This window comes from Mastomys coucha, unplaced genomic scaffold (genome assembly GCF_008632895.1).
Source record: "Mastomys coucha isolate ucsf_1 unplaced genomic scaffold, UCSF_Mcou_1 pScaffold20, whole genome shotgun sequence".
In the NCBI taxonomy this organism is placed as follows: Eukaryota; Metazoa; Chordata; class Mammalia; order Rodentia; family Muridae; genus Mastomys; species Mastomys coucha.
Window position 1 is genome coordinate 118,149,197 of NW_022196903.1, and position 7,175 is coordinate 118,156,371.

Sequence of the window (7,175 nt, forward strand, 5' to 3'; positions counted from 1 at the left end):
TTTATTTTATGTATGTGAGTGCACTGCCCCTGTCTCCAGACACACCAGAAGAGGGCATCGGATCCCATTACAGATGGTTGGGAGCTACCGTGTGGTTGTTGGGAATTGAACTCGGGACCTCTGGAAGAGCAGTCAGTGCCCTTAACAGCTAAGCAATTCAGCCAGCCCTTACAGCTGGATCTTATGGAGTCATTATCCAAAGTGAGGTTCCCTCCATTGTGTCTCCATTTTCGTCTCTAATTTTAGTAACTAGTATCTTTATTCTCCATTTAAAAAAATTAATTTGGCCAAATGTTTGTTAAACAGATCCATTTTTCTCCAAGAGTCATTGATTCTGGCTTGTTTCTGGTTGGTTTGCTCCTGGTTTTATCTGTTTGTTTGTTTTTGTTTATTTTTGCCCTGACTTTGATGATTTCCTCCTGTCTACTCTTTGCAGGCATTGTTCCTATTTAGACTTCTCGCACTTTCAAATGCATCATTGGGAGTTATTAAAATGACATCACACCAGCGTTTTGATGAAGCACTTCTCGCCATGGACGTGCCTCTTAGAACTGCCTTCATGGAGCCACATACAATGGAGGTCGTTGTGTTTGAATCTCATTCAGCTCAGCATGGTTTTGCCTTTCCTCCTCAACTTTTACCCTCGTGAAGTTTCTTTTTAACAGGATGTGAGTTGTTCAGGTTCCATGCGTTCACATGCTTTCTGCCATATCTGTTAACTGGTACCCAGCTTTCGTCCATGGAAGGCAGGCAGGACTTAGGGTATTATCTTAATGTTCTTATACCTGTGGAGACTGGATTTGTGTGTTAAGATGTGGTTAATTTGGAAGAAGCGTCTATTAGATGGTGAGAAGATAGTAAGCTTCTCAGTGTTTATGTTCTATAAGATGTCTGCTGAGTCTATTTGAGTTATGGAGTTACTTAACTTCAGTAGTTCTCCATTTAGTTTTTTTGCCTTGAGATAACAGGTTTAATGGTAGGAGTTGGTAATGTCATTTCCTCTCACTGGGCTTATTTCAGCTTCTCTCCTATAAATTAATCACAGAGGGAAGTCAGGGTGGGAACTCAAAGCCAGAACCCGGGGAGGCAGGAACTGAAGCAGAGACCATGCTTACTGACCAGCTCCTTATGGCTTGCTCATAGTGCTTTGTTATACAATTTAGGACCTTGTGTGCTGGGGTGGCATAGCCCCCAGGGAGCTGGGTCCTCCCACATCCGTCATTAATCATACAGCACTCCACAGACCTGCCTACAGACCAAACTTAAAGAGCTCCCCCTCCCCCCAGGTAAGAGTCCCTCTTCCCATACACGCCTGGGCTTGTGTCCACTTGACAAAACCCAACCAGCGCAGCGAGTCTTGAAAATTTAGTACATACATAGAACTCCTTAATCCTTTAAGCTGCACTCAACATTTAATAGTTACGATGTCTATACATCCGCACTCACGATAAGCTTAGATCTTCTGGTGTCTCCTAGGTACCTGCAAACTTCTGAAAGACTAGTCCTAACGCTGAAATTACGTTGATGACCCCGAATTGGGGAGAGAACTCATGGGGAGTTCTGTGTTTCACTCTCCCAAGACCAGCACCAGGAGCTGACACATCCGGGGTGGAGATGCTCCCCAGGAAGGAGGGAAGCCTGTGGTGACAAAGTCTGCTTAAGAGGAACAGGAGCCTTGTGGGTCAGTTGCATAACCTGGAGCTTCAAGCTCTGCCTCACTTGGCACGGAGCCTCGGTTTACAGACACTCCCCACGTGATTTGAATGGAAGCAGGAGGTAGCAGGTCCCTGTTGCCTGGGCTTCGGGTGCCCTCTTGTGGCGGAATATTGGTTTTGGGTTTTCACAGTTTCTCCTTCCGGAACTCTCTGGAATCCTACTGTGTTCAAGGTCACTGCTGTTAAAACGAAAGGGCAAGGGGCGTGGGGGTGTCACTCAGTGGAGAAGAACGTGAGTCTCTGGGTTCAGTCTCTCAGGGCTTAGCTTTTTCTGCAGAGTGGTCAAAGTCCGAGGGGTAGGGTGACGTCCCTAACAGGGAGGAAAGGCCACCGATGGCGGCAGAGCCCTTGGTCTAAAAGATGCCTGTCTGTGCTGTCTCTAATACACTCAAAAGAACTGAGCAGGGCCCTACGAGATCTTTCTGGTCTTTTCTACCCTAGACACTAGGCCAGTGGTTCTTAGGGGGAGGGCAGAGGTCAGGGGTCCTTTTGAGCAACTTAAGACGGATGTTGGGGTTTTTGTTTAGAAAATTACACAATTGGAATACTGCAACTAGGATTTGGGAGAGCTAGTAGTTTCTGGGGACCAGAACCCGTATGTTTTTTGTTTTGTTTTTGTTTGTTGGTTGGTTGGTTGGTTTTTCTTTTTCTTTTCTTTTTTTGTTTTTGTTTTTGTTTTTAAATGGGTAGTTGTGAGGCACCATGTGGTTGCTGGGACTTGAACTCATGACCTCCAGAAGAACAGTTGTAGCCCTGGCTGTCCCAGAACTCACTCTGTAGACCAGACTGACCTCTAACTCAGAAATCTGCCTTCCTCTGCCTCCCAAGTGCTGGGATTAAAGGCGTGTGCCACCACTGTCCAGGTGTTTTGTTTTTCAAGACAAGGTTTCTCCATGTATGTAGCCCTGGCTGTTCTGGAACTCTGTAGATCAGGCTGGCCTCGAACTCAGTGATCTGACTGCCTCTCCCTCCTGAGTGCTGGGATAAGAAGTGTGCACCACCACCACCCCGACTACAAACCTATGTATTTTGACATCTCCCGTTCTAGGTCTCTGCTCCTGTCGGTTTGTCAGTGATGGTCTCTGAGGTAGATCAGACACGTTTCCCTCTGGTTCCCTAGAGAGGAGGAAGGACACGGATGAGTCTCTTCTCATGAACAAGCAGTAGCCCATAGAAATGTGTAAAGAGGGTCCTGTGTTGAGAAAGAGAGGCTCCTTTTATGAAAATGCCCGAGGAAGACAGAGACAAGTGCTTTATAATCGTAAGGTAGAGATTGTCTCCACGTTTCGGGGTCTGAGGGATTTGACTGAGGTGAAAGGATCCCCCAAGGCAGTGCCTCTTAAACTCCATTTTGGAGAGCTCTCAGATGGCTTGGAATGCCGGTGACAGTTTACAGAGGCAAAGCAAAACATCTCGTATATCCTCACCAGCCAGGCTGACTTCCTTCTAGCAGAAAACTTAAGCGACGGACTGAACTGTGTGCCTTCAACACACCTTGAGAGGGGTTTCCTGGGATGGAGAGTTGGCTCAGTGATTAAGTGCACTAGCTGCTCTTTCCAGAGGACTGGGGTTCAATTCCCAGCAACCACGTTGCAGCTCACCACTGCCTGTAATTCCAGGCATTTCCCCACCCCACCCCGCAGTTCCAGGCAATCTGATATGCACACACAGACAGACATGCAGGCTAGACATCAATAGACATAACACAAAAATAAAATAATAGCCGGGCGGTGGTGGCGCACACCTTTAATCCCAGCACTTGGGAGGCAGAGGCAGGCGGATTTCTGAGTTCGAGGCCAGCCTGGTCTACAGAGTGAGTTCCAGGACAGCCAAGGCTACACAGAGAAACCCTGTCTCGAACCCCCCCCCCCAAAAAAAAAATTAAAAAAAAATTACTAAAGGGATTTTCTTTTGATCAAGCACTATTCAAGAACTCAGTCAATGCTTACGTACTAAATATTGAAAAGCAGATTTTAGAGTTGGAGGCCCTTACTCTGTTTTCAGGAAAGCAACATGAGGGCCAAAGAGCTAAACAGCATTCATTCATTCACTTACTCACTCAAGTTTAGTCATCATTTCCTGTGTGTGAGGAATTGGGTATGTATGTGAAATCAAAGGAGGAGGAGGAAGTGATAGAAGAGGAGAAGGAAGAAGAGAAGAGGGAGAGGAAGAAGAGGAGAAGGAAGAAGAGGAGGAGGAAGAAGAGGAAGAGGAGGAGGAAGAGGAGGAAGAGGAGGAGGAGGAAGAAGAGGGGGAAGAGGGGGAGGAGGAAGAAGAGGAAGAGGAGGAGGAAGAGGAGGAAGAGGAGGAGGAGGAAGAAGAGGAGGAGGAAGAGGAGGAGGAGGAAGAAGAGGAAGAGGAGGAGGAAGAGGAAGAAGAAGAGGAAGAGGAGGAGGAGGAGGGAGAGGAAGAGGAGGAGGAGGAGGAGTCGGAGTCGGAGTCGGAGTCGGAGTCGTCGTCGTCCTACTAGGAGTCATAGTGAGCAGAAGCACTAGGAACAGCATAGAGAAGAATATAACCAGGATGTGTACACAGACAACTGTTTAAGTAGAAGCGCTTCAGAAAGCAGAGGAACCAAGATATCTGCTAGGGAAACTTTTGTTTTGTGTTTTTTCAAGACAGGTCTCTATTGTAGTTCAGGCTGGCCTTGAACTTAAAGCAATCCTCCTAATCCTCCTGCCTCATCTTCCATGTGCTGGGATCACTGGTGTGTGCCACCGTGCTTGACTGTTGTCTGTTGTATTTGAAGGTGACTTCCCACAGGTGGCGGCAGTGAGCTGTGGCTTGGTGGATGAGTCTGGGTTTACTAGGTTGGCTAGCTATTTGTTTCGGGGGTATGTAAGTGGTATTCAGGCTAGGTAGTGCAGATGCTGCTGGGCCAGAGGTAGGAATGGATATCAGATCCAACACTGGTAATTCTGGCATTGAGGATTCCCAGGCAGGAAGAGTACTACAAGTGTGAGGTCAACCTGGGCTATATATAATGAGTTCCAGGATAGCCTAGGCTTTAGAACAAGGCCATGTTTTCAAAACAAAAACAGTAGGAGAGAGAGAGAGACAGAGACAGAGACAGACAGACACACACACACACACACACACACACACACACACACACACACACACACAGAGAGAGAGAGAGAGAGAGAGAGAGAGAGAGAGAGAGAGAGAGAGAGAGAGAGAGAGACTTGTCTAGCAAAAGATGTGGCATCTTTTTCTGGTTTGCCAGTTCTGAGGTGTGAGAAATTGCACAGGAATACAGAAAATATGAAGCATTTTAAGAACTGTTAGTTCTGGGGACAGAGTGGGGAGTTTGGAGTAGGTAGGTGGGCCCAAGTCCTGCAGGGCTTAAATTTTTTTAAAATTTTTATTTATTTTTTTTAAAACGATCTATCTATCTATCTATCTATCTATCTATCTATTTATCTAGATATCTATTTATTTAATGTATATGAGTACACTGTAGCTGTACAGATGGTTGTGAACTATCATGTGGTTGCTGGGAATTGAATTTTAGGACCTTTGATTGCTCCGGCCCAAAGACTTATTTATTATTATAAATAAGCTATCTCATTATGGATGGATGTGATTGCTGGGATTTGAACCCAGGACCTTTGGAAGAGCAGTCAGTGCTCTTAACCGCTGAGCCGTCTCTCTAGCCTCTTAATTTTTATTTTTAACAGCTGTAGCACAATGCTATGAATCAATGAAACCCTCCTTCTGGGCTCTTATTGCTTCTCCAGAGCCTAGGACTGAGTCCTGGGAGGCAGCTTGGACACACACCGTCCTCCCGCTGGGTTTACAGGATAGATTAAGGTCTGCAGGTAAACAGGGTAGAGCAGAATGTGGGGAGGAACCAAATAGAGGGGAAGCTCATAGAGTGCACACTCTGAACCTAGAGGCACTTGACCTAAGCCATGTGCCCCTAAGCCAGGACTTAAAGTCAGGTGTGTGTGGGTTCAGAGCTGGTGTACTCATAGAATCATTGCTCTTTTGCTTGTTAGTTTGTTTTGTTTTGTTGTTTTTTTCGAGACAGGGTGTGTAGCCTTGGCTGCCCTGGAACTCACTCTGTAGACCAGGCTGGCCTCGAACTCAGAAATCCACCTGCCTCTGCCTCCCATGTGCTGGGGTTAAAGGTGTGCACCACCACCGCCCGGTGAGTTATTGCTCTTAAAAGTGCTTTGACTCAACCATCTCACTTGTACGTCATGCTGGTGACCCACCAGGGTCCCTCACTAGAAAGACTAGTTATGATTTTCCCAAAGGGCCATCTCGAACATTGAGTAGCTTTTCTGAGGGAGACTATTTCTTTTCATCTCCAATGTGGCATTCCATCAGACAGTGACAGACCAAAGGAACATTCCACTTGCCTCTCTTGGTGAAGTGAAGAGTGTTTTGGGGTTACCCAAGGAGCCTGACTATGGAGCTACCCATAGAGTGTGGGTAAGGAGTTACAAGTGCAAGGCAAAGGGTTCTATATGGGACTGTTGGTGAGGTAGACATGGACACTTGAGTCTGGCAGTTGCTCCTCTACTATAGCAAAGAAAATGTTCATATTCCTTCCTCCCTTACTTCTTAAATTACATAATTTTATTTTTTTTTTTTGAGAATTTCCAGCTTTTATATACTCATTCCTCCCCTAGCTCCTCCAAGACCCTTCCTGCTCAACACTGTTTCCTCTCACCTTCTTCCACCCACACACATCAAGGCTAATTTGTCTGGCCTTCCATGGGAGGATGGTCGGCTTACACATTGCAACACTCTTGAAGGTACCTCTCCCAATCTCAGCAGCTATCCATTGCGGAGCTACCACAGCTAGGAGTGGATTGACGAAACTTGATGCTATCTGAGCCTGCGCGGGACTTACGCATGCTGACCACAGCCGCTGTACGTTCATTTGTGCGACTGTCCTGTTGCACGCATAGGCCAGTTGCCTTGTACTCACGTACCACCTCTGGCTGTTCTCTGCAATTGTCTCTGAGCTTTAGAAGAGGGGGACGGTATTGATATTTCTTTTTCGGACTGAGCATTCCAGAGTCTCTCATTCTCTGCACTTTGCCAGGTGTGGTCTTGTGTTAATCACCATCTACAGCAATTAGAGGCCTCTCAGGTAGAGTTGGGGGATGCGTTAATCTAGGATATAAGTCATCAGGAATCAGTGTAATAGCATGACCATTTAGCAGAATAGCGAGAGGAAGTTCTTTCCTAGGGCCTACAACCTATCTAGCCATAGATTCTTAACCCTACACATGATAGCAGGTATGGGTTTTTTATTATTATGCAGCAGGACTTAATGCAGTAAAAAAGTGATTGGTTACACCCATATTCATGCCACTATCACATGGTCATGTCTTGTCAGGCCAGTCATTATTGTAACTTGCAGGGTTCACAGCTGGATAAGATTAATAATTATTTTTCTCCTTTGTTAGCATGCATAGCTCTCTCCAACATTACAAAAGCTAC